Here is a 16,110-nt window from a genome sequence, read left to right as displayed (position 1 = left end):
AGACCATGGGAAAAACAGAATTTCATGTGAGAGCAGTGACAGGTGCTTTGTATGCCCCAAATGGTTCACAAGCTCAAAAGGAAGAGGAAAAAACATATTTGTTCTTGCCTACACAGGCCTCTCTCAGTAGAGAAGAGATGTAATCTCTACAATTCTTCATTAGAAGCACTGAAGACCAAGGATCTCTTCTCCAGTTCCATATAAAAAATTATGTTGTTACCTGCAAGTAATGAAATTCTTAGTCATCATCATTTCCATTTCTATGGAACTATTCCTTAAAAATGCTTTTGAGAACATTTCCAGGAATTGTTGTGAAACTCACTATCCTTTAGGTTTCACCAGTGTACACCACAATTTCCTTCTGACTTCTAGAGCTCTCATTATCTCTCACATTTATTTTATTTTTTTAAAAAGCTTTTTATTTTCAAAATACATGCAAAGATAGTTTTTAACATTGCAAAATCTTGTGTTTAAAATTCTTCTACCTCCCTTCCTCCATCCCTCCATCCCCTTCCCCAGACAGCAAGTAATCCAATATGTTAAATATGTGCATTTCTTCTATACATATTTCCAAAATTTTCATGCTGCACAAGAAAAATCAGATTAAGAAGGAAGGAAAAGAAAAAATGAGAAAGAAAACAAAATGCAAGCAAGTAACAATAGAGAAAGTGAGAATGCTATGTTGCGGTCCACACTTAGTTCCCACAGTCTTCTCTCTTGCTGTAGATAGCTCTTTTCATCACTGAACAATTGAAACTAGTTTGAATTATCTCATTGTTGAAGAGAACCACTTCCATTAGAATTGATCATCACCTAACCTTGTTGCTGCCTTGTTGATCTCCTGGTTCCCCTCATTTCCCTCAGCATCAGTTCATGTCAGTCTCTCCAGGCCTCTCTGAAATCCTCCTGCTGATTGTCTCTTCCAGAACAATAATATTCCATAACATTCATATACCATAACTTGTATTTAAATTTATATAAATAGTAGGTGCTTAATAAATGCTCATTCATCCATTCATTCCTGAGTTGAGACATTGGAGTAGATCTTTAGAAGGAGCACCTCTTTCTCCCTCCCCTTTCTTTCCTCCAAAAGGTAAAGTGAACATTCATCTCTACATAGGCTCCCACAGCACACACAGAAACTCTTTTGGTCTAGACCTGTCATTTTATTAGTGCAGGGAATTCTCACCACAGAATCTCCTCTTAGTAACTGGTCTGGAGCTAACAAAAGGTTAAATCAGTCAGTCAGCCAACAGACTTTAATTAAGAGTTTGCTCTGTGCCAGGATCAGGGCTGTGCAGTGCAGCGGGAATCTAACTAAGAGCAGAAGGAAGGACGTTCCCTGCCCTCAGGGGACTCACCTTATGGTGGGCGAAGACAGTGCACAAAAAAGCGGTGCTTCAGTGGCTGGGGTAGAGGTGCCGGGCACCCGGCCTGGCAGAGGAGGTCCTGTGGACTGGAGTCAGCACGGGGGCCTGGACATGGGTGACGGAAACCAGGAGCTGGTCTGTGCCGGCGGCAAGGCTTGTTCCTGTGCCCTCCTGGTCAGACCTTGTCCCTTCAGAAGAGGTTCCTTTATTTTAGGAGATCGAGTCAATAGGTAAGGAAAACCTGAATTTTTTAAAAGTGAGTGTGAGCATGTGTGAATGTGTGTGTGAGTGTGTGTGTGTGAGTGTGTGTGTGTATGTACACACAGGCACGCATCAAAGATTTGAACTTGGTTCTTTTGGACTCCAGACATCATGCTATGTCTATCAGGCTACCTAGTTGTCTCTCCTTTTGTTGTAGGCTTTAAAAAAAAGGCACTGCTAAATCTGTGTCCCAAAGAGATCATTAAAAAAAGGAAAAGGCTTTTTTGTACCAAAAAAATCATAGTAGCTCTTCTTTTGGAAACAAAGAAAAAGAGATTGAGGGAATTCTCATCAGTTGGATAATGACTGAACAAATTGTGGTCTATATCATGGAATGCTATTGTGTTATAAAAAATCAGCAGGAGGATTTTGGAGAAACCTGGAAAGACTTACATGAACTGACGCTGAGGGAAGTGAGCAGAGTAAGTAGATCATTGTACATAGCAATATTGTGCAGTGATCAACTATGATAAACTTAACTCTTCTCAACAATACAATAATTGAACAATCTCAAAAGACTTGTGATGGAAAATGCTATTTGCATCCAGAGAAAAAACCAGAGGCTGAATGCATACTGAAGTATACTTTTTTCAGTTTTTTATGTTTTTTTTTCTTTGTGTTTTTTTCCATTTTATTATTTTCCCTCTTTCACAGTATGATTGATGTGAAAATATGTTTAATAGAACTGTACATGTAGAACTTGTGTCAGATTGCTTGTCATCTAGGGGAAGGGGAAAGAGAGAAAGGAAGGAAGAAAAATTAGGAATTCAAAACTTCATACAAATGGATATTGAAAACTATCTTTACATGTAATTGGGAAAGATAAAATTATATTAAAATAATATAAAAATAAATTTAAAAATCACAGATATATTCTTAAAGCTATATGTATACTTTAAAAAATCTATGCCCATCATTTCACTGATATGGGAAACTCATGGTATGAAATCTTCCTCTACCAATGAATGTGGTTTGGCATCTACAATGTAATTTATAGTCTGGAACACTAGTCTTCCTGGCTCATACTCTCACACTTTGCCTACTTAACCATTCAACTTCATAGTTGAATGGATGTTGGACCAGTATTGAAAACAATCAAATTTCAGTATGTTAAAATAATGCATACTTTGTAAGGAATTGACATTTACCTTTCTTGGGAAAAGTAGAGAGACTAAGAGTAATAATCAAAAATTTCCTTTGAGAGAGAAATGACTTTTACTTGGACATTTTTTATCTTCAGTGGCTGCCTCTTAATACCTATTTACTTATTAGAGAAGGTTGTTGTTAGAGGGAAGAATTGACATCCTTGTCAAAAGAAAGGATTAAATCCGAGAATATCAGCCACAGGGAACAAAATAAAACATGGATGGAGTTTTTATCTAGTAAACAAAGGAGAGATAAGTCTACAGGGGTAGAAAGGAACTAAATGATTAGGTCCCTTCTATGCATATTGTTGCATTGATAACCTTGTTCTACCTCCTCTTATTAACAGTTAAATTTTCTAGATGACCTTGTAATGTTGCTTCTTTGGCCATTATTTCACATCTCCCTATTTATCTAAAAAAATGTTTAGAAAAGGTGAAGGTTGTATTTTTATTTTAGAGACAACAGAAAAGTGTGGCGCAGATTAGATTGATCTCTAATCTTGGCATTTGACCTAGGTCAGGTCACATACAAATTTGGGTATAAGCTTTTTTTCATTGATTAAAATGATCTCTAAGATCCTTTTTCAGTTCTAAAACCACATGACTTTTTTTCTTCCTAATTATAGTCTAAATTAGTCTTCATGTGGATTCAAGATGCTTTCACATTTTAAAGTAAAAATAAAGTCTGTAATGCAAAATTTACTAGATTCATATTTACTTGAGCATAATAATTGACTTCTATGATTATTACAATTATTCAGTATTTAGTGAAATACATTTAGTATTTTATTTTTATTTATTACGACAACAAACAAAACAATACAATTGTATATCTCCTACCCAAAGATGCAAAATTCTAAGCATAAATTATGACATGTCCTTATCTTATGGCTATTTTTATTTGATAGAAATAATTATTTGTAATTTTTATTACTTGCATTTAAATTCTTCTCCAACTATACAAAGCTAATTAACAATTAGCTTTAAAAAATGGTTTTATAATTAAGAAACATTCATTCCCCAAAACAATTATTAAGCAACACTATTAAACATCAAGTATGGCACAATGTTTTGAGATGTCCTCATCCTTAGGGTCCTTATATTTGGATAGATACAAATGCCATTCATAAATAACTATAGCACAAAATACCAATCTAACCTTTAATTAGTATTAAGATTGTGAACATCCACGTATCTTTCTTGTCTCAAATAACGCCCATGCTTTCTCATTCCACGATGGCATGTTTGCATGATTTTGGCTAAGCGCATGTTCTCAGTCACCATGGAGAGCCAGACTGTGTGCTTGCCTCCATGCTCCTCAGAGTGATGTTTTCAGCAGCATGGTCAGACACCTCCAAGGAGAAACTGTTAAGGACCAGGCCTGGGTGAAGGGGCAGGTCAGTCCTCTGAGAGCCTCCACAGCTGTGGGTCATAGCGTCTGAAGGAGCTGCGGGGCAGCCTTTGCTGACACAGGTGTCGCGGCCTGGGAATGAGATAAACTGGAGGCAGAGGGAAGAGGTGGGAGGTTGGATAACACAAGTGCCTCTCAGTCTCCTTGTGTCATCATCATCCGCTCACATGAAGAGATCCATTCTACAGGTCTGAGTCAGACCTCCAGCAGCCACGACAGGTGACTCCCGTATCACAACAAGAAACAACACAACAAAGTCACCTACTGCACGATGGTGAGTTCTGTAACTTGGAAAGGTTAAAAGCCAAGATACAAGCAGAGGGAGAATTGATACATGACTTTGTGCTCACTTAAGGCAGCCTCTAAGGCTGAGATGTAAAAAAGTATGGATCTGTTCTCTGCCACTTGGACTAATTTTCCTGATAGTTAACACCAGCCAGCCTCTCACCATCTCTGTGAGGAGCCGTCAGTTATAGCAGATGGAGAAGTTCTGAAGGCTGTGGATGGGAGTTCACTTCCCTTGACAGCTTGACACATGCACACATGGCCAGAGCTAGCTCAGTGCTTAGGAGGATTCAGAGGAAGCTGTGGGGGAGAAAAAGTATCAGACTGCCTACCAAACGGAAGCTCTCCAGAGCCCTTGCACCAACCTCGCCGTTATATGCCTGGGAAGTCTCCCAGGGTCGTGCCAGAATCACTTCCATTGGAATCGTCTCAGGACACGGCAACAACAAGCCTACACCATGACCAATTCTGATGGACGTGACTCTCTTCAACAATGAGATGATTCAAACCAGTTCCACTTATTCAGTGATGAAGAGTCATCTACACCTAGAGAGAGAACTGTGGGAACAGAGTGTGAAACACAACCTAGCATTCTCACTCTCTCTCTTGTTGTCTGCTTGCATTTTATTTTGCTTCTTTTTTTCTTGTGCAGTAAGATAACTGTATAAGTATGTGTGTGTATATTGGATTTAACATATATTGGACTATTTGCCAGGAGTAGGTCAAGTAGAGGGAATTGGGGGTTTGGAACACAGGATTTTGCAAGGGCTAATGTTGAAGAATTGTCTACACATATGTTTTGAGAAATAAAAAGCTTTAATAAAAGCTTTAATTAAAAAAAAAACAGAAAAAAACAGGTGTTGGAATCTTTACAAACTGTTAAGTCATTAGAGTTGATAGAGACAATAATTATCTGATTGAGCATGATTCAGTATGATTGATCTGATCCTATAAGGAGATGTTATGGGCCAGAAGAAACAAGGTACTAAGTAGAACTAATTGATACAATGCTTGTGTTCACACCTTTACTCATTGGAGTTCACAAATATGGGAGATTCACAAAGTAAACTTTGTAACTTTGTGAATTTACATCTCCCTTAGGTGTGCCTCCAGAAGGAGGAGTCAACCTTTGGGAGATGATATATAAGAAGAGGACTCAGTTGGGAGTTCAGCTGAATTTAGATTGAGAGGGAGCGTCAAGTGAGTTCAGCCAGAAGCCCTCTCTGAGTGAGGAGTTTTATTTATTTCAGAACATTGACTGGGGTAGGAGAGGAGCATTCTGGGAGATTGAGAGCCAGAAGCCCTCTCTCAGAGGCAAGACAGATTCAATTTGGTGCTGGCTCTGGAGGCTGAAGAAAGCAGAGGCAGAAGCAAAGGACAAAACTGCAAGAGCTCTTAGAACCAAGCAGAGAGATAGGCCTCAACTAACTGGGCTATTTTGGAAGGAGAAAATAAACGTCTGCATTTTTACCAGCTGGCTGGGTGATTATTACGTTCAACTGCAACTAAGGCTGCCTCCAGAAAACCTCCCTGAGAAACCTGCTTTCACCCAGAGAGAACCATCTACATATATTATATTTTAAAGAAAAAGAACACCACAAACAGGGATAATAATTATGTCGGACAAAGTTAAAGTTAAAATAGATTTAATCAAAAGGAAAAAATTGGGAAACCACACTTGGTTATAATCCTGTGCCAGCAAATCTGTGAGCAAAGCAGAATTGCTGTAGCTTAAAAGAAATGTGAGGTGCACAACTTTAGACACTTCTCCCTCCCAATGGTCAGGTGGATTTTTGGGTGCCCGACCTGTAGTATAATCTTTTGAGCTCCTATGGTATGATCAGCCACAGCTGGAATACACTCTACATTGACCCTCACATAGTGATGCCATTTTGGTCCTCTTCAAGAATGAGGAACAAATAACAACAATAACCACAACACACGTTACAGTATAATGTTGGTTATAATGTCAAAGCAACTGGCAAACTGGATTCTGAAGATACCACTGATAAGATGAGCAGTAATACAGTGTAATACAGCTAGAGTTGTAATACTCCTCCCTTCTGGAAATAGGGCAGCTAAGGTTGCAAGGTAGCCCTATTCAGAAACATCACGATGAGGAGCTTAACATGGAGGATGTTAATAATGTAATGGCATTCCTTAGTATTTTGTTTCACAACAAGCCATAATGCACAAGAAATTATGCCTAATTATCATACAAATGAAAAAGAAGTACTAATAACTCATGTGATTTGGGTCATACAGACTCTCTAATTTCAAAAAGGTTTTTTAGTTTGATAATATGACTCTAATTAGACCAACCATTCCGAAATATAGTCATTAAATAAATTAGCACTTTCTCAAAACCATTAGGAACAAGTTTTCCCATAATATTTGTTGAAAATTTAGAAACATGTCTAAATGTACACCAGAATATGTGATGATCAGTGTTATGGTATGAATCATAAGAGTAATGTTGGCAATACCAAGGAGTACTTGTAGAATCAGTATCAGACACCATCAAGGCAGAAGTACCTGAAGAAAGGCTTTAAAAAACTACAATAATATTCAGCTGATATTCACAGTAGAAAATTTGAATTCAGTATTGCCCAAATTGAATCCAATATTGCCCAACAAAAATAAATTGTAAGAGTATAATGAAAGAGTTACTTGTATGTTAACTGTCAACAACATATTCACAAAGAATTAACAAAAGTAAGTGTTTGTCGTAGAGATATATTTGTGCAAAGGGACAAGTTTAGTATGGCTGTAAAGGATCAGAACATCATCTGAAGAAATCACAGCCACTTATCGGCATTTAACACGGTACCTGGTATATATTAAGTGCTTAACAAATGTTTGCTGGCTAAAGAACTCTGGATTTGGGGTTAAGAGAGGTTGTTACATGAAATGACAGAAATTGTGCATGTAGAAAGGAATCAAGAAAACAAACATCTATCAGAAATTCTAGGTGCTTTTAATCAACAGTTGAAAATAAAATAAGATTTATGATACAAGGAGTCAAAACAACATAGAACCAAATCAACAATTCAGTATCAATCAAAATTCTTATTACTTGGGTCTGAGAAGCAAAGAAATCAGAGGAGAGACCATCCCCAAACAGGGAGAATTTGAAATTTTTTCAGTTTTTTTTGTATAGTCACAAAGAATTTCAATGCAATGAAAACAAAAAGTGAATCAAATACAAAACAGAAAACTTAGATGTCATTAATGCGATGAATAACACACAGTTATTTCAAACAATTTCCCATGTAATATTCTAAAGTGGGAAAATTCTGTAAAATCCATGATTATCCACACAAGTACTTTATAATTATTATTAGTTCAATTATTAGAACAATTATTAGTTCAAATGCACATGACTCTGTTAGCAAAAACACACTACCACTTTCCTCCAAAGCACAAGTCTATTCTCATCGTCATTAACACAAAACATCACATACTTATTGCTTACCAGTGACCTCTCCAACAAGGTCAATTATATGTTTTTGGTCTTTAATTCAAAGCATAGATTGTATCCATCAAAAAAATCTGTAGATAGTTTGCATAAGAAGAAAGAAATAAAAGAGTATGCTGGACAGTGCAGAGACACAAAAAACCAACTTATTTCACTTTAATATGCTATGTTTAACTTAGTTCTGCAGTTAGGGATTATCTATATTCTACAAATAAATAAAATAGAATTTTTGGTGTCTACATAAAAAATTATTCGATAATTCAAATATGCCAGCAACAGCATACTATTGAGATGATTTATGTAAATTATGTTGTCGTTCAGGAAGACAATACATGTTCCTTGTGATTCTGCCTACTTTAACTGCATTATTATTTTTCCAAATAGAATTAAGTAAGTATGGTTTCCAAATTTGAGGGAGTCATATCAAAAACATTTTTAATCTCTACACAAGGATAATATCAAAGATAATAAGTTATCCACTTCCTAGCGTTGTTGTGGGATCAAATGAGATAGTTATTGTAAAGTACCAGTACCTGGCACAGAATAAACACTATTCAAGTATTAATCATCATCATCATTATTATTATGTGAGTATAACCAAAACACATTAAACAGATCTTCTATTTCATGGAATCTTTCTCCATTGATATTAAAATGTCATGGATTTTGTCCATCTTAAATAATTAAGGGAAGAACCTGGAAGCTTTGAACTTGATTGCAGAGGCCAAATTGACCTAACAATGAAGGCTATACTGAGAAATAATTTGCAACAACATTGAACATAGTCATAAAAAAGATATCCATGGCAGATTTATGAACATCCTGAAATCACATCTCAACAAGAACACATTTAAAAACCACTGATGTCTAAGAAATGCCACTTTTAGTGCTTCCTTTTGGAGCTATAAAATGTACCATGACAGATTTGGAAAGTAGCTTGGCCAAAACCTGCATGATACTAACCAAGCTTATCACTTGAAGTCGGTTATAGAAAGATTAATACTTCATCAAAAAAGGAAAAAGAGAATTGATTGACATTTTCAGAACACTTGATAGGCAGGTAAGAAATCTATGGAAATAACTTCTGGAAAAGCAGAAATCAGTTCACAGAGCATTAGTATATATTGAGAAAAAGCATACACCATTCGATTTATCAGTTGCAGTCAAAGGTGGTTTACCTCTGGATGGGGGATATGATATAGTTAAGATCCAAGAGCAGAATCAAATTATTGTATGTTAACTGTCAACATGGTCATAAAGAATTGGCAAAATAAATCACTGGATTTATTTGTGTAAATGGAATTGTTTAGGCTGGTGATTCAAGATCAGAACATCACTTCAAGAAATAGCAGACTTCTTAAAAGGGTACCTGGCACATAATAGATGCTTAATAAATGTTTATTGACCAAAGGACCTTGGATTTGGGGATCCATAAAAGTTATTCCAAGAAATGATTGAAATTGCATGTCACTATGGGCTACAAACATTTAGCACTTACTGAATACCTAAGAATTTTTTAACCTAATGGCTAGAATTTTTACATTAGATTCTATTCTCTTTTATAAACAGATGGAAAATTCCCATAGTATAAATATAACCTTCAAAATATATAATTGAGAACTCAACTAATAACTCTACTGGAACCAGATCATCCTCACAAGCAACCACTGTTCACAGCTGTTCAGATATAACATTGATATATAAAAACTTAAGAATAATGTTTTTAATAGATGACACCAGCACAATATTCATAAAATGCAGGCTACATGGAACAAAAAGCTTTTTAACATAGAGAGAATATCCATTGTGGTCATTGTTTCCTTATCATATGCTTTCCCTAATCACAGTTCTGGCTACGGGGCTAGAACCACATAGTATCAACACTGCCTCTCACATCATTCTCCCTCAGATTCCCATCAGTATTATGTTTAATGATGAACTTAAAAAAATTCCTATTACATTCAAAAATAGATATATTTTAATGCATGTCAACTGTGTTAATCTTAATGTTACTCCTTAATATGCTTAGAACCTGTGATGACAACAAATTAACTTTTTCTTTAAAATTGCATATTCCACTGTTATTACATTTTATCTATAATTCATGTATCTGTAATGATACAATTTGTTTTGAAAATTTGAAACACATGGAATAGACATAAGAGGTTTTAAGCAGACCACATCTTCAGAATCACATCCAGTCCTTTCTGTAATAAAAGAAAATGAATAGCCATCAAGTTGAGGGTGAAGCTGTAACCTTTTAAAATCACTTAAAGGCTGGTTTACAGGAGTCAGAGAGGACCTCAGAAATCATCTAGTCCAACCACTTCTTTTGACAAATGAAGAAGCTGATGTCCATGAAAGATTAAATAATTTGTCAGTAGGAAGTAGTAGAGTTGGAATTTGAACACATATCTTTTGATTCTAAATTCAGTGGTCTTTCCTTTTTGCCATTTATCCTTTTTTGCCATCCCTAAACACAATACACAGGTTAGTGAACCCATACTGTTTGGCTGTGGATCGCCTAAGCTTGCATCCTGAAGATCCAGTCAACATAATCTAGGAAGAAACTTACTATACTTTCGTAAGGCAATGGTGAAGTGATTATATCACTTCTATAAGCATTAAACTGTGTCACAAATTAAATAGTGGGATAGAGTGGCTTGCTAAAGCAGTTTATAATAAGTTTATGGTAGGGCAAGTCTTGGTCATAAACATGTTGAATGTTAATTAAAATAATTTACTCTGTACTATATTGAGATTGGTGATTAAAGTGGAATATAACAAGAAAAGAAATCATGAGCTAATGAAATTAATCTCTGGACAATTGAAAAATTGTATTTGGATTGAATGTTCTCCCTTTTTAATTATTTTTGAGAGATTGTACTTGTTTAAGAAATTGTTAGAGGAACTGAACTCCTGAACTCAGACTAGAAATAAAGATTGGAACAGCAAAAAGTGGATCTGATTTTACCTGCTGGGTCTATTTTGCTGCAAGAACAACATAATTAGATATTTTATGTTTTGTCTGATAATTAATTAAATTTAATACAGGAGTTGTATTTGTTCAGGCAGAATAGTCTAAAAATGTAATATATGAATAGATTTTTTTTTGTCCTTTCACTCATTTCCTATGATGCCTACAGTAAATTGTAGTGAATAACCTAGAAATGATATATGATTTTGCAGAGTTCTTTAACCATTATTTAAAAGAAATATATTCTCCATCGCCTTTATTTGCTTATAATTATTCAGAATTTGCTTATCACAATAATTGTCACTATAAATAATGTCCTGTGATTTTAAGCATGCCACGTATTGAGATTGCCTATGTTTTTCAAGAGCAAAGGTTTTCAATCTTGAGACTGTGAAGGTTTTTTTTGGTATGTCTTGATAATTATATTTTGATATAAATTGTTTCCTTGGTAATCCCATGTATTTTATTTTATGTAGGTAAAAACATTACTCTAAAGAGTCCATATATTTTTCCAGACTGCCAAAGAAAAAACATTCTATATAAAAAGATTAATAATGTCCCTTCTATGGTATTTTGAAGTCATTATAATCCACATGTGCTTTTGATTATAGTTTATGGATATTATTACGGATATTTGAGGGCTGGTTTCTTGTGTGATGTACTTGGGTGAAGAGACCTTATTCTCAGGCTCATGTCAAACTTTAATCCTCTCAGAGAACAGATACCTGAATGTATTTGTTGGCCATAAATATATTAATCTGTAATGAGAAGTAGTAACTGGCATTGCTAAGACTTCAAAATATCTCCATTGTGTGGCTTTATTTTTATAGAATTTTATAGAAATTTCCATACTATAGTAGAATTATTGAGAGAACAATTACACCCTCTATCTCCCATCTCCCCTCCTTTGCTCTGGTTCTCGGCCCTTGAATCCACTCCTTTTTCCTCACCTTCAGCTGTTTAATATTCTTAAAGATACAGTTGAAGCATCTTTCCTGGTCCCTTCACTTGTTTGTGCCTCCCCATTTCCAGTTACAGTTAATGTGTCTTGCATATAACTATTTCTGTACATGTCATCTCCCTGAATAGAATGTAAGCTTCTCAGGGGCAAGTGCTCTTTAACATTTTGCCTAGGATAGAGTTTGGTATATAATGGATGTTTATAAAATGCTTGTTGATCGACAGAGCCATATTCTCCTAAATTGGAACGATCAGAAGCCCTTAAGATTACCAGAGAGTTCTGGGCTACAAGTAATCTTGTCATAGATGCTGAAAAGGAAGCTTTGATCTTTTAAAAAAAAATCTAATTTGGGGCAAAACTTAGGCAGCATTGTTCATACTCTCTAATCTCTGGTAGTTGAGAGCTCTCACTGATCATCATGGGAAGGTTCATGTCTGGCAGTCTAACTCTGGTTCTGATTCTGTATTCCCACCAGGAAATTTTTTCTGATCTTAATCTGGTTTCCTATTAGACTTTTTTTTTTAATCAGAAAAAGAATATGCATACCAGTTAGTGTATTGTTGGTTTAGATTGATTACTTGTTGCAACTGTTAAATTGACTCTCCTATATAAACTAGTCTCCTAATTTGGATGGTGGTCCTAGAGTATGATTACCACTGCTTATGATGACCAGCCAGATTTCATATCAAAGAACAGAAAATAGCAGGCTTTTCTTGTCCATCATTGTTTCTTGGTCCTCACCCTTCTCTCTGATCAATATCTTCCTTCCTCCCTCTCTCTCCTCTCTCTTCTTCTCCCTCTCTTCCTTCATTCTTTCTTCCCTCCCTTCTTCCCTTTCCCCCTGCCCTCCCCCCATTTCTCTTTCTGTCTCTTTTTCTCTCTCTCCCTCTCTCCCCTTTCTCTTTGTCTGTCTGTCTCGCTCTCCTGCTCTAGCTTTCTCTTCTGTTTTTGTCAGTGGGGAAAGTCAATGAAATCTAGATTGAGTTCCTTTTTTGTGGTACATACTGGCTATGTGATCCTGAGCTAATCATTTAACCTTTTGGTACTCCAGGTAATTCTCTCAGATTATCGATTGCAGAACAGTTTCCCATCTATATTGGCAGAGATTTTTTTTTTCCATTGGGAATTTCCTGTTAGCTGTGAAATCAGGGGCCTTGATACCACACACATACACATACATACACTCTCTACTCCCCTCCACCACCCCGCACCTCCCCACACAGAGTAATATGGTAAATTGTAAAGAACTTGAATTCAGGAGAGCTCAGGAGTTGGATCTGAGTTCTAACACTTAGATTTGTGACTCCTACTTCCTCTCTGAACTTCAGTTTCCATCTCTTTTAATTGATAACAATATTTTCATTTTCTACCTCACAGAATTGTGAGGAGAGAATTGTATAAAGTTTAAAGAACTATATAAATATGTTATCTAGTTTGTCCTAAAGATGTCAAGTCCAAATTGAGCGCAAGCCAATATTTTCCAAATTTTATGAGGAAGGAGAATAGCCTAGTTTCTCCTGTAACTATTCCAGCAATAATCAAAAAAAGAGTATCTGATCGATCTCTTGAGCTCAGAAGTTCTGAGCAGAGTTGATTGGTGTCCTTCACATCAGTTTTGCTTGGCCCTTATCCAGTCAAATCAGTGCTAGGCGTGGAGGTCAAGTGTGCAACAATTTATCAAAAAAAGAGATGAACCAACTCTGGTCAAAAAACAAAACTTTTGTGCCAATTAGAGTGAAAGTGGGCCTGTGAGTGGACTATAGTTTTTACCTTAGGTGAGATAGTCTTTTCTTCAAAGATGATTTAGAAGTTATCACTTAAAAAGAGCAAAAAAAAAAAATGTAAAGAGATATTCTAAAAGACAAATATCTATAACAGGGGTCCTCAAACTTTTAAAATAGGGGGCCAGTTCACTGTTCCTCAAACTGTTGGAGGGCCAGACTATAGTAAAAACAAAAACTTTGTTTTGTGGGCCTTTAAATAAAGAAACTTCATAGTCCTGGATGAGAGGAATAAACATCCTCAGCTGCCACACCTGGCCCACGGGCCATAGTTTGAGGACACCTGAAGTCTACAACTTTGCTCAATACAACTGTGTGCCATCTAACATTGAAATTTAGAAAATGGATCTTCAGGAAAATAAAGAATTTTCAAATATTCCTCAAGAAAAATTGGAGCTGAAAAAGAACCTTGAAATATAAATATCAAAGTCAAGAGAGCAATGGAGAATTAAAGAGTGAACAATCAGAAGGGATTTCATAAGGAAAAACTGTTAAAAAATCTAATGAAGAGAAAAGATGTTAAAAGTTCTTTTAGAATCCTATTGTCACATGGACCCTGAAGAGTCAATGGAAAAAGAGTAAGAATAGTTTGTTACATTTTGAAGATGTAAAAAAAAGTGGGGAGAAGAAAGCGAAAATTGACAAGAGATAGGAGAACTTATTAAGATGTGCTACTGGGTTGTGTAATTAAAACCAGATGCAAATATGGAGGAAACAAGGGACTTTACCTGAACTTCACTTCATCTAAACTGTTCAAAAGAGAGCTTAATATAGACACACATTCAACTCAACAGGGATACAGATAGGAAAAGGCTAACTGCTTCTCTTCTAATTTTAATTGCATTGTTTTTGTTTTTGAAAAACGTTTTTTATGTAATCAAAATTGTTCCCTTTGCCTTCTGAATCTGCTTTATCTCCCCCCTTATCTGTAAACCTTGTTCCTCTAATTTGTTTATATCTCCTTTGATGTCTAAGTCCTGTAGCTGTTTGAAACTTATCTTCATTTGTGGTATGAGATATTTGTCTGTACCTAGTTTCTGCCAGACTTCTTTCTAGTTTTCCCAGAAGTTCTTTTTTTTTTTTTTTTTAAGTAATGAGTCTCCCAATTGTCTCACAAAAAAGATAATGAATATTTGAGATATTTGGCTGCTATGCTTGCTTGTTCTGTATGTTGTATATTGAATCACTTGCCCTGATATAGCTTTTCATTTCTCACCCAGTCCCAAAATGCTTTGAGGATAATATCCACTCTGTAGTATAATTTGAAATCTGGTAATATTATGTCTCCTCATTTTTTTTTTTCATTAATTCCTTTGATATTCTTCCAGATATCTTCCAGATTGATCTTCCAGATCAAAGATATCATTCTTCCAGATGAATTTTATTACTTTTCCCAACCTTATAAAGTGATCCTTTGGTAGTCTGATTGTGTATCAATGAAAAAGTAAATTAATTTCAGTTGTATTGTTATTTTTATTGTATTGCCTCAGCTTACTCATGAGCAACTATTATTTCTTCAGTTATTTACACCTGTTTTCATTTGTTTAAAGAGTGTTTGGGATTGTATTTATATAGCTTTTGTATGAAATTTGGCAGTAGATTCCCAAGTATTGTATGCTTTATGTGATTTTTTTTAAATGGAAAATTGCTGGGAAGCATGCTTGGGAACAGTAGCACCCTGGGCAGAGTAGATGCTCTTTAAATATTTGTTGGCAGTGAGTGATGATGGTAGATGATCAAAGAGAAGTATCTATTAGTAACAGTTACCTAACTATGAGGTGGGCTATCTTAATAAGTGGTAAACATTCTGTTCCCCAAAAAATTGAAGCAAGAGCAAAATAATATATAGGGCATTTTCTGTAAGTAATTCATATAGATTTGTATTGGTTAAGAGCTTGTATTAAGTGAGCACTAAGTTCCCTTTCAGTTGCAAGGTTCTATGATTATGCAGAAAATCTCACATGTTGCTATTTTGTTGAAACAAAATACTGGCTTAATGGAAATAGAAGAAAGAATTTAAAGTCAGAATTAGACACGAATAAATACCTAAAAACATTTTGGGATCCATTGCAATTTTTGGCAAGGTCATTTTTTGGTCTTAGCCTATCTAAATAAAAGGAAAGGTGACTAGTTTCTAATATTTGAACAAATATTAATTATTCAAGTGATTAAGTGGCAACCTTTGCCATTCTAACAACTAATAAAATGATTTATGAAGTAAATTTTGTTACTTGTCATAATCTAATTAAAACTGCTTCAAACTAATTTGACTTATTTATCAGTTAAGTATCTTAGAAGAGAAAATGGTATCTGAATTTAGCATCTCTCTTTAGGGCTACCTAAAATAGGAGCCATTTACTCCCTAGTCATCACTGGAGGTCCTTAATTGAATAACCTCTTGTTACACATGATGTAGAGAATATTCTAGTTCAGGTTTAAAT

General features: G+C 35.4%; 1 protein-coding gene across 3 annotated transcripts in view; it reads left to right on the top strand.

Annotated features, from left to right (window-relative positions):
• The window catches only part of ULK4 (unc-51 like kinase 4), a 627,233-nt gene that overhangs the window by 274,733 nt on the left and 336,390 nt on the right, over positions 1-16,110 (top strand). The gene's annotated exons all lie outside the window — the stretch shown is intronic.

Source organism: Antechinus flavipes, chromosome 5 (assembly GCF_016432865.1).
Source record: "Antechinus flavipes isolate AdamAnt ecotype Samford, QLD, Australia chromosome 5, AdamAnt_v2, whole genome shotgun sequence".
NCBI classification, from domain to species: Eukaryota; Metazoa; Chordata; class Mammalia; order Dasyuromorphia; family Dasyuridae; genus Antechinus; species Antechinus flavipes.
Note: the sequence above shows the minus strand (reverse complement) of the source record. Positions and strands in the feature narration are given on the sequence as shown.